Raw genomic sequence first — 15,743 nt, forward strand, 5'->3', positions numbered from 1 at the left:
ATTTTATCGAAAAGTGATTTTATTGAGCAAATGTCACAAAACATTAAAAAAATGATATACATCTGGTATCGCCGTAATCGTATCGACCCGCAGAATAAAGTAAAATGTCATTTATAGCGCACGGTGAAAAGTGTAAAAAAAAAGCCAAAAAACATTGTCAGAATTTGTTTTTTTGTCACTTTGCTTGCCCAAAAAATCTAATAAAAAGTGATAAAAAAATCACATGTACCCTAAAATGGTACCAATGAAAACTACAGATTGTCCCGCAACAAATAAGTCCTCGCACAGCTCCGGTGAAGAAAAAATAAAAAAAAGTTCTGGCTCTCAGAATATAGCGACAGAAATTGTGCAGTGTCCAAAAGCTGATAAGATCGGGCGCCATTTATCAGTGTGACATTGGCCACATATCTGCGGATTATTATTTATTTACCGAATTATTATACCCTCTTATTATGTCCTGATGTACTTTGCCCAATTTACACATACCCCCACATCATAAACTGAAATACCAGCAAAACCCCAAACAGAACAGTTACCAAGCAAACTCTGCGCTCCAAAACCCAAATGGTGCTCCCTCCCTTCTGAGCCCCACAGCGTGCCCAAACACCAGCTTACGTCCACATATATGATATTTTATATCCGGGAGAACCCGCTCAACATTGCATGAGGTATTTGTCTTCAGTGGCACAAACTGGGCACAACATATTGTGCGTTAAAAAGGCATATCAGTGGACAATTTTAATTTTCACTTTGCACCATCTGCTGCGCATTAACGCCTTCGCGCACCACGACTTAATAGCATGTCGTGGTGCGGTGGGTTATATATGGAGCGGGCTCATGCGCTGCAGGTGTCCACTGTGTATTACAGCTGACACCCGGGACTAATGGAAAGGAACAGCGATCGCGCTGTTACAGGAGCCTGTAAAAATGATATTATACTGCAATACATTAGTGCTGCAGTGTATTGTACCAGCGACCTAATGATCGCTCGTTCCAGTCCCCTAAAGTGACTTTTGGGAGGTTTCCACTGTTTTGGTACCTATGGGGCTTTGCAAATGCGACATGACACCCGAAAACCATTCCAGCTAAATTTGAGCTCCAAAAGCCAAATATTTTTCCTTCCCTTCTGAGTCTTGCCGTGGGTCCAAACAGCCGTTTATTACCACATATGGCATATTGCTGTAATCAGGACAAATTGCTTTACAAATTTTGGGGTGATTTTTCTCCTTTATTCATTGTAAAAATTAAACATTTCTATGTTTTTTCAGAAAAAAAGTAGATTTTCATTTTCACTGCCTAATTCCACTAAATTCAGCAAAAAAACTGTGAGGTTAAAATGCTAAGTATACCCCTAAAAACATTCCTTGAGGGGTGTAGTCTACAAAATGGGGTCACTTTTGGGGGGTTTCCACTGTTTTGCTCCCTCCAGGGCGTTACAAACGCGACACGGCACTGAAAACCAATCCAGCAAAATCTGCGCTTCAAAATCCAAATGGCGCTCCCTCCCTTCTGAGTTCTGCCGTGGGTCCAAACAGCAGTTTAGTCTCACATTTGGGATATTGCTGTAATCGGGAGAAGTAGCTTTACAAGTTTTGGGGTGCTTTTTATTCTTTATTCCTTGCAAATATCTTTTTTTTTATATTTTTTCAGAAAAAAAGTAGATTTTCACTTTCACAGGCAAACTCCAATAAATATAGCAGAAGACTTGTGGGGTCAAGATGCTAACTATACCCCTAGAAAAATTCCTTGAGGGGTGCAGTTTCCAAAACCGTGTCACTTTTGGGGGATTTCCACTGATTTGGCACTACAAGACCTCTTCAAACCCGACCTGGTACCTAAAATATATTCTAAAAAAAGGAGGCCACAAAATCCACTAGGTGCTCCTTTGCTTCTGAGGCTGGTATTTCAGTCCATTTTCACACTAGGGCCACATGTGGGATATTTCTAAAAACTGCAGAATCTGGGCAATAAATATTGTGTTGCGTTTCTCTGGTTAAACCTTCTGTGTTACAGAAAAAAATGTATTACAAATGAATTGCAGCAAAAAAAATACAATTTGTCAATTTCCCCTCTACATTGCTATAATTCCTGTGAAACGCCTAAAGGGTTAAGAAACTTTCTGAATGCTGTTTTGAATACTTTGAGGGGTGCAGTTTTTAATATGGGGTGATTTATGTGGGTCTATCTAGAACATAAGGCCCTCAAAGCCGCTTTAGAACTGAACTGGTCTCTGTAAAAATCGCCTTTTGAAATTTTCTTGAAAATGTGAGAAATTGCTGGTAAAGTACTAAGCCTTGTAACGTCCTAGAAAATAAAATAATGTTCAAAAATCTATGCAAATATAAAGTAGACATATGGAATATGTGAAATAGTAACTATTTTGTGTGGTATTACTATCTGTTTTACAAGCAGATACATTTAAAATTAGAAAAATCATAATTTTTGCACATTTTCTCTAAATTTTGGTGTTTTTCACAAATAAGCAATGAATTTATTGACCACATTTTTCCACTAATGTAAATTACAATATGTCACGAGAAAACAATCTCAGAATCGCTTGGATAGGCAAAAGCATTCTGGAGTTATTACCACATAAAGTAACACATGTCAGATTTGAAAAGATGGGGCTGGCCCTGAAGGCCAAAATGAGTTCGGTCTTGAAAGGCTTAATTATGAAAAACAACAAAATTTAGCTAAAAATTGCAAAAATTTTCATTTTTCTAAATTTACATGTATCTGCATGTATGACAGATAGTAATACCACACAAAATTGTTGCTAATTAACATCACCCATATGTCTACTTTAGATTGGCATTGTTTTTTGAACATCCTTTTATTTTTCTAGGACGTTACAAGGCTTAGTACTTTAGCAGCAATTTCTCACATTTTCAAGAAAATTTCAAAAGGCTAATTTTACAGGGACCAGTTCAGTTGGGAACCAGATTTTAGGGCCTTATATATTAGAAACCCCCAATAAGTCACCCCATTTTAAAAACTTCACCCCTCAAAGTATTCAAAACAGCATGTAGAAAGTTTCTTAACCCTTTAGACATTTCACAGGAATTAAGGCAAAGTAGATTTGAATTTTCAAATTCTTTTTTTTTTTGCAGAAATTCATTTTTCATCTATTTTTTTTTTTGTAACAGAAAGTTTTACCAGAGAAACTCAACTCAATATCGATTGCCCAGATTCTGCGGTTTTTAGAAATATCCCACATGTGGCCCTAGTGCACTTATTGACTGAAGCACAGGCCTCAGAAGCAAAGGAGCACGTAGAGGATTTTGGGGCCTCCTTTTTATTAGAAAATATTTTAGGTACCATGTCAGGTTTGAAACCCTCTTGCGGTGCCAAAACAGTGGAAATCCCCCAAAAGTGACCCCATTTTGGAAACTATACCCCTTGAGGAAATTATCTAGGGGTATAATGAGCATTTTTACCCCGCAGGTTTTTTGCAGAAATTATTGGAAATAGGCTGTGAAAATGAAAATCTACATTCTTTCAAAGAAAATGTAGGTTTAGCTAATTTTTTCTAATTTTCACAAGGACTAAAGGAGAAAATGCACCACTACATTTGTAAAGCAATTTCTTCCGAGTAAAACAGTACCCCACATGTGGTCATAAACGGCTGTTTGGACACATGGCAGGGCTTAGAAGGGAAAGAGCGCCATTTGGCTTTTGGAGCTCAAATTTAGCAGGAATGGTTTGCGGAACCCACGTCGCATTTGCAAAGCCCCTAAGGGACCAAAACAGTGAAAACACCAAAAAGTTACTCCATTTAGGAAACTACCCCCCTTGAAGAAACCATCTAGCGGGGGGGGGCGATTCCTTCAGAAATGGTGAAAACGGGGAAAGACAAGACCAAGGATGCCCAAGGTACCCCTCGGCACCCTAAATCCTTACCAGAGACGGATAAATTCTTTCGGAAGAGGGGCGCCTCGCCGGCGGGGAGATCCAAGATGGCGCTGGGCCACTCGCAAGAGCAACAGCGTTCAGATGACTCGGACAGCTCTTATGCCCCCTCGGATTGTGCAGGGGCTGCGGATACCGAACCTATTTCCAGGGCTTACCTTAAAGAGACCCTGCTGCAGGCTCTTGCTCCGGTGATGAATGATCTCCTGGAGATAAAAACCAACATGCACCAAATTGGCCATCGGGTCCTGGCTTTGGAGGAGGCACAGGCTTCAGTTATGGATCAACAGGTGTCTATGCACAAAACTGCGAAAGATCATACTGCCCACTTGAATGCCTTACAGTGAAGTAAATAAGTATTTGATCCCTTGCTGATTTTGTAAGTTTAGCCACTGTCAAAGACATGAACAGACTATAATTTTTAGGCTAGGTTAATTTTACCAGTGAGAGATAGATTATATTTTAAAAAAAAACTGAAAATCACATTGTCAAAATTATATATATTTATTTGCATTGTGCACAGAGAAATAAGTATTTGATCCCTTTGGCAAACAAGACTTAATACTTGGTGGCAAAACCCTTGTTGGCAAGCACAACAGTCAGACGTTTTTTGTAGTTGATGATGAGGTTTGCACACGTTAGATGGAATTTTGACCCACTCCTCTTTGCAGATCATTAAAATTTCGAGGCTGTCGCCTGGCAACTCGGATCTTCAGCTCCCTCCATAAGTTTTCGATGGGATTAAGGTCTGGAGACTGGCTAGGCCACTCCATGACCTTAATGTGCTTCTTTTTGAGCCACTCCTTTGTTGCCTTGGCTGTATGTTTCGGGTCATTGTCGTGCTGGAAGACCCAGCCACGAGCCACTTTTAATGTCCTGGTGGAGGGAAGGAGGTTGTCACTCAGGATTTGACGGTACATGGCTCCATCCATTCTCCCATTGATGCGGTGAAGTAGTCCTGTGCCCTTAGCAGAGAAACACCCCCAAAACATAATGTTTCCACCTCCATGCTTGACAGTGGGGACGGTGTTCTTTGGGTCATAGGCAGCATTTCTCTTCCTCCAAACACGGCGAGTTGAGTTAATGCCAAAGAGCTCAATTTTAGTCTCATCTGACCACAGCACCTTCTCCCAATCACTCTCAGAATCATCCAGATGTTCATTTGCAAACTTCAGACGGGCCTGTACATGTGCCTTCTTGAGCAAGGGGACCTTGCGGGCACTGCAGGATTTTAATCCATTACGGCGTAATGTGTTACCAATGGTTTTCTTGGTGACTGTGGTCCCAGCTGCCTTGAGATCATTAACAAGTTCCCCCCGTGTAGTTTTCGGCTGAGCTCTCACCTTTCTCAGGATCAAGGATACCCCACGAGGTGAGATTTTGCATGGAGCCCCAGATCGATGTCGATTGACAGTCATTTTGTATGTCTTCCATTTTCTTACTATTGCACCAACAGTTGTCTCCTTCTCACCCAGCGTCTTACTTATGGTTTTGTAGCCCATTCCAGCCTTGTGCAGGTCTATGATCTTGTCCCTGACATCCTTAGAAAGCTCTTTGGTCTTGCCCATGTTGTAGAGGTTAGAGTCAGACTGATTAATTGAGTCTGTGGACAGGAGTCTTTTATACAGGTGACCATTTAAGACAGCTGTCTTAATGCAGGCACCAAGTTGATTTGGAGCGTGTAACTGGTCTGGAGGAGGCTGAACTCTTAATGGTTGGTAGGGGATCAAATACTTATTTCTCTGTGCACAATGCAAATAAATATATATAATTTTGACTATGTGATTTTATGTTTTTTTTTAATATAATCTATCTCTCACTGGTAAAATTAACCTAGCCTAAAAATTCTAGACTGTTCATGACTTTGACAGTGGGCAAACTTACAAAATCAGCAAGGGATCAAATACTTATTTCCTTCACTGTATATTTGCACCAGGAGGATCAGGAGAATAGTAGTAGGAGGAAGAATGTCAGGCTACGAGGTCTCCCAGAATCGGTCACTCTGGAATCATTATCAGGTACTGTTCTGCAGATTTTTACCTCCTTGATAGGAGTTGATCGGGTGGCATCGTTGGTTATTGAGAGGGTTCATAGGGCGCTCAGGCCTAAACCCGCTGCCACGGAGCCTCCACGAGATGTCATATGTGGAATTCTCAGTTTTGTGCACACGGCGGCCATTTTGAAGGCTGCTCGGGATGCTCCTGAGATAATGTTTGAAGGAACTAAACCTGCGCTGTTTCAAGACCTTGCAGCCAGTACGCTAGCGAAGCGCCGCATCTTAAAGCCCGTCACAGATGCTCTAAGGGCTTATAAGTTGCCGATACGATGGCTTTTTCCGTTTGGGCTGGCGACCATGAAGGCGGGGAGACAGATAACGATTCACACGCCTGAAGACCTAGAGCAAGCGTGGCCGTCGCTGGAATTGAGTCCTATCGCTGTCCCTTCTTGGATGCCGGTGGCGATGGATATCTCGATGCCTAAGACACGCCAACAATGGCAACCCATGGTGTATTCTAAATCACCCAAGATGAAGAAGCGTCTCTCCTCTATGGCTAACACCTGATTTTTTTGATGGAACTGTGTGTTGGCTACTGTTCATTGCGATCTTAGAGCTGCAGTTGGAATTTCACATTTAATTTGGGATGATTTCACCTGGTGGACTAACTTCAGGTTAAGATGGTTTTACCTATGTGACTGTGCAGCCGCTTAATTTAGACTTGTGTCTATTTTTCCTTCCTTCCCTTTCATTCTCTTTTTACTTCCTTCTTACCCTCCTGTCCCCCCCCCCCCTTTTTTCTCTCTTCCACCCCTCCCTCCCCCACTTTTCCCCTTTCCCTATTCGTTTTATACCCCCCCCCCTTCTTTTCTCCCTTCTCCTCCTTTCTTGCCTCTTGCATTCCTCTCCAACCAATTCAACTTATCCTTTCCTTTCTCTCCTCCCATTCCCCCCCCTTTTCTCTTCCACCTCTTTCTAGTCCTTTCCCCTTTTTGTTTTTCTTCTTATTTTTATTTTTTGTTTTGTCGGCCAGTTTAGCCAACTTAATATATTATAATCCTTACGATCCTTTGATACTAGGTTCTAGCTGGACTATAGTTTCCTATATTCTGAACAAATACGTTATTTTCATATTCAATTTGGTGTTTAAATGTAACTGATCAATCTTCTGCATCTTAGTTTTGATGTAGTGTTCTTTATCTCATGGTGGGCTTTTTCTCTCCGCCCTCGGGCAGGGGCTGTTTCTGTTGCCTCGGTCCAGCGTTACTGCATCTCCTTATTCCGAGATAATAGGGAGTATTTCGTTTGATTTCATTTGGTTTCATGTGTTTTATTTTTTATTTTATATTTCTTATGCTTATTTCTATTTTTATTGTATCTCTTATTTTTGTTTATGGCATTGTATCTCTCAGATGATAGTCTATTTTTTGGTCGCCTGCTACACTGCTTATTGGTCAGAGACGTAGATGGGTAGGTTAAAGTTTTGCTCTATTAATGTGTAGGGGTTGAGTTCCCCTCAGAAGAGGTCCAGGGTCTTTAGTTCTTTACGAATGCATGCTCCTGAAATTTTATTTCTGCAGGAAACACATTTTAGGCCTGCACACATTCCTACGTTACCCATAAATACTTACTCGCAATGGTTTCACAGTACTTACTCATCTAAGTCACGGGGGGTTTCTATCGCTATCCATAAGAATGTCCCTTTTCAAGTAGAGTCATCCATGATAGATGAGGGCGGTCGATATCTTTTTTTAAAAGGCCATGTTTTCGGTATGAAGATTACGTTAGCTAACCTATATGCTCCTAATGTGGGTCAATATAGATGGATGCGGTCTACCCTCTTGTCCATTCAGTCCTTTTCAGAGGGTCAACTTATTTTGGGGGGAGACTTTAATGTTTCTCTTGATTTACCAATGGATTCTATCTCATTAGTTCAGACTCTATCACCCTTGACACTTCGCAAGCTCAAATTGCTCATGTCCAGATTGGGAATGGTGGATGCTTGGCGGGTTGGTAGCCCATCGGTTAAAGATTATACATTCTATTCTGCTCCCCATGGTACCTATCATAGAATAGATTATTTTTTCCTCCCTTTATCTTTGTTGACGAACTTGCAGCGCGCTGATATAGGGAGTCTTACGGTTTCGAATCATGCTCCGGTGTGTATTACTTTGGATTGGGGTGTGTTCCTCAATGGGAATGGCTCTGGAGACTAAATGACAACATCATAGAACATGATGAGAATAGTGCGTCTCTGGCCTCTAAGTTAGAGGAATTTTTTCAATTTAATGATTTCCCACTGGTCTCCAGGCCCATTCTATGGGAGACACATAAAGACTATATGAGGGGGGAGCTTATTGCCTTGGCTTCTTACCTTAAGAAGCAAAGGTCAAAGCATATTCTACGCTTATTGTCACAGATTTCCGATACTGAAGGAGTGCATAAACGGGCGGGTTCCCTTATAGATTACAGATTGCTGTGTTCATTACGCCAAGAACTTCGGGATCTCCTTAATTATAAAGCTACTAAGTCGTATCAGGGGGCCTGTATTCAGACATATATGCAAGGGGATAGGTGCTCTAAGTTGATGACTAGGTTAATTAAGCAGAGTCAATCCAAGGTGTTTATAGAGGCTGTTAAAAATGAACAGGGAGAGAGAGTGACCTCAACGCCGCATATAGCTAAGGCCTTTCAGACTTTTTACTCCAAGTTGTATAATTTGCCTGCTTCCTCCGAGGGGACTCCTCCTCCTATTTTAGACCGGCAGGAACGCATAACCGCTTTCTTGTCGGATATATCAGCTCCCCACCTTTCCGATGTACAATGTGAGGTGCTTTTAGCGCCTATCACGGAAGATTTCCTTTTATAAGAAATTTCGGACACAGCTAATTCCAAAATTTACGGAGGTCTGTAATTCCTTACTGTGTGGCTCCTCTCTTCCTAAACAGTCTTTGGAAGCGTTTGTTACTATTCTTCCTAAGGAGGGGAAGGATTCTGAGCAGTGTGGAAGCTATAGACACATTTCGCTCTTGAATTGCGACGTTAAATGGCGGGCGAAAATTTTGTCGATGCGTATGCAACCGCTCCTGCCCTTAATTATTGGGGAAGAGCAGGTGGGGTTTGTGAAGGGATAGGAGGGCAAACATAATGTGAGCAGAGTTTTGCATGCTGTCCTACATGTTCGTAAATAAAGAAGCTCTATGGTTTTGCTCGGCACTGATGCCGAAAAGGCTATCGACAGGGTCTGTTGGGAGTACATGAGGAGAGCTCTATTGAAATTAAATTTCCCATCCACATTTATAGATGCTATATTTTCCTTGTATAGGGGACCTTCTGCTAGGATTCAAGTTAATGGATCCCTGTCTGGTCCCTTTTCAATTTTGAATGGAACTCGGCAGGGATGTCCCTTGTCACCGTTCCTTTTTGTTATTATGTTGGAGCCACTTCTTTTGAAATTTCGCCAAACTGTTGGCATCTAGGGTTTTTGGATTGAGGGAAGCGTTCATAAGACGGCGGCCTTTGCAGATGATTTGCTAATTATGTTTGGTTACAAATCTCCGTCCTGCAATTCCGCTGATCTTGGATGTCTTCGCTCAATTCGGAGACATCTCTAATTTTAAAATAAATTTTGGGAAATCTGAGGCCTTGGGTATATCTTTACCGCATGATCAGTTAGTATACTTGAAGTCCATATCTTCATTTAAATGGCAACCTTTGGCTATCCAATATTTGGGCATTAAAATTCCAGCAGATCCCAGACATATATTTTCCCTGAACTTTGCCCCTCTTGTCCCGAAAATCCAAAAATTTCTGTCTAAAATTAATATACCCTTTCTTTCATGGATTGGTAGAAAAAACTTATTGGCCACCTATGTGCTTCCTCAGATCCTGTACCCGCTGCAAAACATACCCATAGACCTTCCGGCTAGTTACTTCAATAGATTCAGGAGTCTTTTTATTAATTTTTTATGGAGGGGGAAGCGCCCCAGATTGGCCCATAGAATACTAATTTTAAAAAAGAAACAAGGGTTTTTATCCTTACCAGATATAGGGTTATATTATCAAGCAATTCAATTGCTTCGTTGGTCACAACTTGCTAACATCTCTCTTAACCATAGCTACTTAGACCTGGAGAGACGGGTCCTCTCGGCGGAATACCTACCCTTGCTTTGGGTCAAATTACCGTTGCCGCCGAAAACAATTTTAGTTAGTGATATGACGCAAGGTATGCTTAAAGTATGTCAGAGGTCTAAGGTATTGAACATGCCTAGGGGTTACCTCTCTCCGATAGCTCCATTGGGGGTCCTCCCTTATTTTACGGATAGGGTAACGTCTCTTGGGTCATTGTTATGGCCTCTACTGGGCTCTCTTAGGGTTAGGGAGGTTACTATTGGTAGGGTTACCCAGGATCTGAATGCACTGTTAGGTCAATCAAGTGAGACAGGAGGGTCTACCTGTGCTGCTAATGTGACATTTCTTCATCGGTATGACTTTGAATCAGCGTGCTGCAAGTTCTTGCCTGCGGCTCCTTCTCCATATCCAGATCCTACTTGGATGGAGAATTATACCCTTATGCCACAGTCTCCAGCCAGAGCTCTGTCCAAAATTTATACCAACCTTCTTTTAGATTTGCTCCCGTCCAAACCCTGTTTCTTACTGGCGTGGGAAAAATAATTAGATACTGTTCTTTCGCAAAGGGAAGTCTCTTTTATTTTGTCGAGATCTCATGGGTTCTCGTGTTGTGTAAGGCATCAGGAGAATTCTTACAAATTGCTAACTCGCTGGTATAGAAGTCCTGCATATCTATATCAGATACGTCTCCTCTCTTCAAATGTCTGTTGGAGAGTGGGTTGTCTCCTGGATCCTTGTCACATATATGGTGGTTTTGTCCCAAAATCAGACCTTTTTGGGCTCAGGTGGAAAGAGCTATTAATGATATTGTTGGTTGCTCTTTAATATTGACACCTGAACTGATTCTTTTATGGCTTCCATCGGGAGACTTTACCCCTGTACGAAGAGACTTGGCCACCTTAATGATCTCGGCGACTAAACTGTTGATACCATTGAAGTGGCATAGCGAGGACCCTCCTTCCATGGACATGTGGTGGTCCAAGGTTCATCAACTTCACTCATTGGAAGAACTCTTTGGATGGCATACCTTCTCAAGGGACTTGTTCCTGAAAGTTTGGAAGCCATGGAGGGATTATGATAAGAGAGCGGGAGCTGGTATGTGACTTGGATCCTGGTATCTTGGTACCTGATTTACTTGTCTGATTGCAGGGCTCTGGGGAGACCTCCTTCTGAGATACCGATTTCCATTTAGGGGGTGTTCATTTCTTTATGATTCCTTTACATAGTACCTTTACGCAGTATTTATAACTGACTTTACTGACATGTTCTAGGTGTTGACCACATCTGAGAGATAGAGTATGTCTGGGAACTGTGTGTATCTTCTTTATGCTCTCTTTTGCTTTGGTAATCATACCACATATTTCCAATGTTTTGTGATAGAGATACGTCCTATTTTTTTTTTTCTTCTTTTATGTCTTCATTTATGATTTAATGTCTGACTGTCTGTTCCTATAACTCGTTAGTTGGCAGTGGTTACTTTCGTGCGCACTTATCCTTTTGGAATTATGTTATGCTGGATTTGCCTTATTGCAATTTTGTTATACGGAAGTGATTGTATATAATGCACTGCTTATATATTGATTCTTGTTGTGACTAAATCTTTGGAAAACTACATCTAGCGGTGTAGTGAGCATTTTGAACCCACAGGGGTTTCATAGATTTCATTAGAATTGGGCAGAGAAGATAAAAAAAAAATCTTTTTTTTCCAATAAGACGTAGCTTTAGCTCAAAATTTTTCATTTTCTCAACAAATAAAGGAATAAAAGAACCCCAACATTTGTAAAGCAACTTCTCTGGAGTACGGCAATACCCTATTTGTGGTAATAAACTGCTGTTTGGGCACACGGCAAGGATCAGAAGAGAAGGAGCGCCATTTGGCTTTTGGAGCACAGATTTTGCTGGATTGGTTTCTTGACACAATGTCACTTTTGCAAAGCTCCTAAGGTACCAGTACAGTGGAAACTCCCCAAAAGTGACTCGATTCACGTAACTACACCCTTTGAGGAATTCATCTAGCGGTGTAGTGAGCATTTTGACCCCACAGGTGTTTCATAGGTTTTATTAGAATTTGGCAGTGAAAAAAAAAAATCCTATTTCTTCAATAAGACATAGTTTTAGCTGAATATTTTTCATTTTATCAACAAATAAATGAAAAAAAGCACCCCAACACTTGTAAAGCAACTTCTCCTGTGTACGGCAATACCACATATGTGGTCATAAACTGCTGTTTGGGCACAGAGTAGGGCTCAGAAGGGAAGGAGTGCCATTTGGCTTTTGGAGTACTGATTTTGCTGGATTTGGTTTCTGGGCGCTATGTCGCATTTGCAAAGTCCCTGTGGGACCAAAACAGTGGATCCCCCACAGAAGTGACCCCATTTTGGAAACTACACCCCTCAAGGTATTCACGTACGGGTGTAGTGAGCATATTAACCCCACAGGTGATTGGCAGAAATTGGTGTGCACTCGATGTTGCAGAGTGAAAATGGGATTTTTTTCCAAAGATATGCCAATATGTGGCGCCCAGCTTGTGCCACCATAACAAGACAGATCCCTAATTATTATGCTGTGTTTCCTGGTTTTAGAAACACCCTACGTGTGGCCCTAATCTGTTGCCTGGACATTCGACAGGCTCAGGAGGGAAAGAGTGCCATGTAAAATTAAGGCCTAATTTGGCAATTTACAAAGTATTGGATCAAAATTGCAGGGCTCTGATGTGAAATAATAAAATAAACTGCTGAGAAGTGACCCCATTTTGGAAACTGCACCCCTCAAGGCATTTATTAATGGGTGTAGTAAGCATTTTCACCCCACAGGCCTTTTCCATGAATGATTGCGCTGCGGAAGGTGCAAAGTAAAAATTTCAATTTTTCCCTAGATATGCCATTTTAGTGGCAAATATGTAGTGCCCAGCTAATGCCACTGGAGACCCCAAATATTGTTAAAAGGGTTCTCCCGGGTATGGCGATGCCATTTATGTGGAAGTAAACTGCTGTTTGGGCACACGGTAGGGATCAGAAGGGAGGTAGCGCCATTTGTCTTTTGGAGCGTGGATTTTGCTTGGTAGTAGTTTTGTTTGGAGTCTTACTGGTGTTTCCGTTTATAATGTGGGGGTACTTGTAAGCCGGGTGGAGTATATAAGGGGCATAGTCAGGTGGTATAATAATGGGGTAAAAAAACCAATAAAATAATCCATAGATATTTGTTACGCTGTGACACAATCCTTTCTGTACAGGCCGGTGTCTCACTAATAAATGGTACTTACTTATTCCCCTTTTGGTCCACAATCGGCATCTTTGCAGTTTGGGGAATTCTGCTGGGAAGTGTTGTCCTGGTATAATATGGGCACCCTCACTTCCAGCAGATATGTTTGGGCCCTACCCTTCCTGGTTCCCTGATTTTAGGGGCCTTGATAATACGCCACTTGAAACAGAAGAAATGTTCCCCTCGGGTCGGCACAACTGCATATATTTTCTTTCCTGACTTATTGGAGCCTTAACTAATTTTATTTTTTCATAGACGTAGTGGTATGAAGGCTGTTTTTTTTTGCGGGACGAGCTGTAGTTTTTTTGGTACCATTTTGGGGTACATACAACTTTTTGATCACTTGTCATCCTTTTGTTTTCGGGAGGCAAGATGACCAAAAAACAGCAATTCTTTCATATTTTTTTAGTTCTTTTTATAAACCGTTCACCACGCATCATAAATTACATATTAACTTTATTCTGCGGCTCAGTCCGATTCCGGTGATACCTAATTTATAGCACTTTTTATGTTTTACAACTTTTTGCACAATAAAATAACTTTTGTAAAGAGAATGGATTGTTGTGAGAGCCATAACGGTTTTAATTTTTTTGTCAACGGAGCTGTATGAGGGCTTGTTTTTAACGAGACGAGTTATAGTTTTTATGGGTACCATTTTTGGGTACATGCGACTTTTTGATCACGTTTTATTTCAATTTTTGGAAGACAAAGTGACCAAAAAATAGCAATTATGTCAGTATTTTTTAGGTTTTTTTTATACGGCGTTCGCTGTGCGGAATAAATAACAAAATATTTTTATAGTTCAGGTCGTTACGGTCTCAGCGATACCAAATATGTATGGCTTTATTATTTTTTTCAATAATAAATGACTTGATAAGCGAAAAAGGGCGATTATGTTTTATTTTATTACTTGAAACTTTTATTGCATTTTTTACAACTTTTATTTTTACTTTTTTTACACTTCTTTTTTACAATATTCTTTAGTCCCACTAGAGGACTTGAAGCTCCAACTGTTTGTTTGATGTTCTAATACATTGTATGTAGTGAAATGTATTAGAACTGTCAGATTTTTACTGACAGCAAGCCGATCAGGCTCCGCCTCCAGACGGGGCCTAATCGGCTTCCGTAATGGTAGATAGGAAGCCATTGTTAGGCCTCCTGTTGCCATAGTAGCAGTTGACAGCCTTGCCATCGCATGGCAGGCTGCCGATTTCATACAAACCACTTTGATGCAGCGATTGCATTGGATCGCTGCATTGAAGGGGTTAATTGCAGGAATCGGAGCTATCTCCAGTTCCTGCCTTTACAGTGGGATGTCTGCTGTAACATACAGCGGACACCCACTGCTGATGACGCCTGCTCAGCTTCTGAGCTGGAAGCGGAGCCAGCGCCATTTTGCCGATGGTACCGGAAGCCTTTTGGGCCCCGCCGACGACAGGGCATAGGAGGATTCCATTACTGGCAGACCGGGAGGTAAGTATTATGCCTCCGATCACCTTTGCAGCCAACGGCAACCCAGCGATCACGTTGCTGGGGTGCCGGTGGCTATAAACTCCTCACATGCTGCAATCTCTATTGAACGCTGCATGTGAGGGGTTAATCGGTCGGATCGGAGGCTAGCTCCGGTCCTGGCCGATACCTCAGGGTGCCAGCTGTAACATACAGCTGTAACATACAGCTGTCACCCGGCGGTGATGTCACTGGCTCAGCTCCTGAGCCAGCTCCATCTCTTTCACGTACAGTTAAGTGGAATTGCGGGATACCAGCTCCCAGCGGGAGGGGTTTAAAGGGCCAGTGCGCGCATATTACAGGAAGTCTGCGATCTAGCCCAAGATGCTCTGGGCTATAAAAGGGGCTCTGCCCTCTTGTTCCTTGCCAGAGCATTGTTTGTTTCCCGAAGTTTGTCATTCTAATGGTCTCCTAGTGTCTTCCAGTTTCCCAGTGTACCCTGTTCCTGTATCCTGTTTCCGTGCTATCCTGTTCTAGTGCCGTGCTGAGCTGTTGCCATATTGTGCTGTGTTCCACACCTGTTCTGCTGCGCAACGCCTGACGTCTACCCGCCGCCTGGTCCCAGACGTGTTTGCCTTGCTACTGTCTACGTTGCCAGGTATCCTCTCTGAACTATTGACTCTGTACTTTACCTGTTTGGCCAGCTGTCATCCCGCTATGTGGTACGGCCCAGTGGGTCCACACCCCGCATCATGACAGTACACTCCGGCTATGCACTCCGCTGGTCAATTTAAAGGCATGACACCTTCCCAAGCCATGCAGCCGGACCTGCTGGATCTCCGAGCTAGACAAGATCAACTTCTTGTCGCAGTGGACTCTATGGCACAGCAGCTAGGGACGCTAGTTGCTTCTCTTCCTGCCTCTATGCAAACTCCTCAGGTCGACCCTCCTGCTACACCTCCTGGCAGTTCCGGCCCGGACCCTCGGTTCTCGCTGC

Source organism: Rhinoderma darwinii, chromosome 3 (genome assembly GCF_050947455.1).
Source record: "Rhinoderma darwinii isolate aRhiDar2 chromosome 3, aRhiDar2.hap1, whole genome shotgun sequence".
NCBI classification, from domain to species: domain Eukaryota; kingdom Metazoa; phylum Chordata; class Amphibia; order Anura; family Rhinodermatidae; genus Rhinoderma; species Rhinoderma darwinii.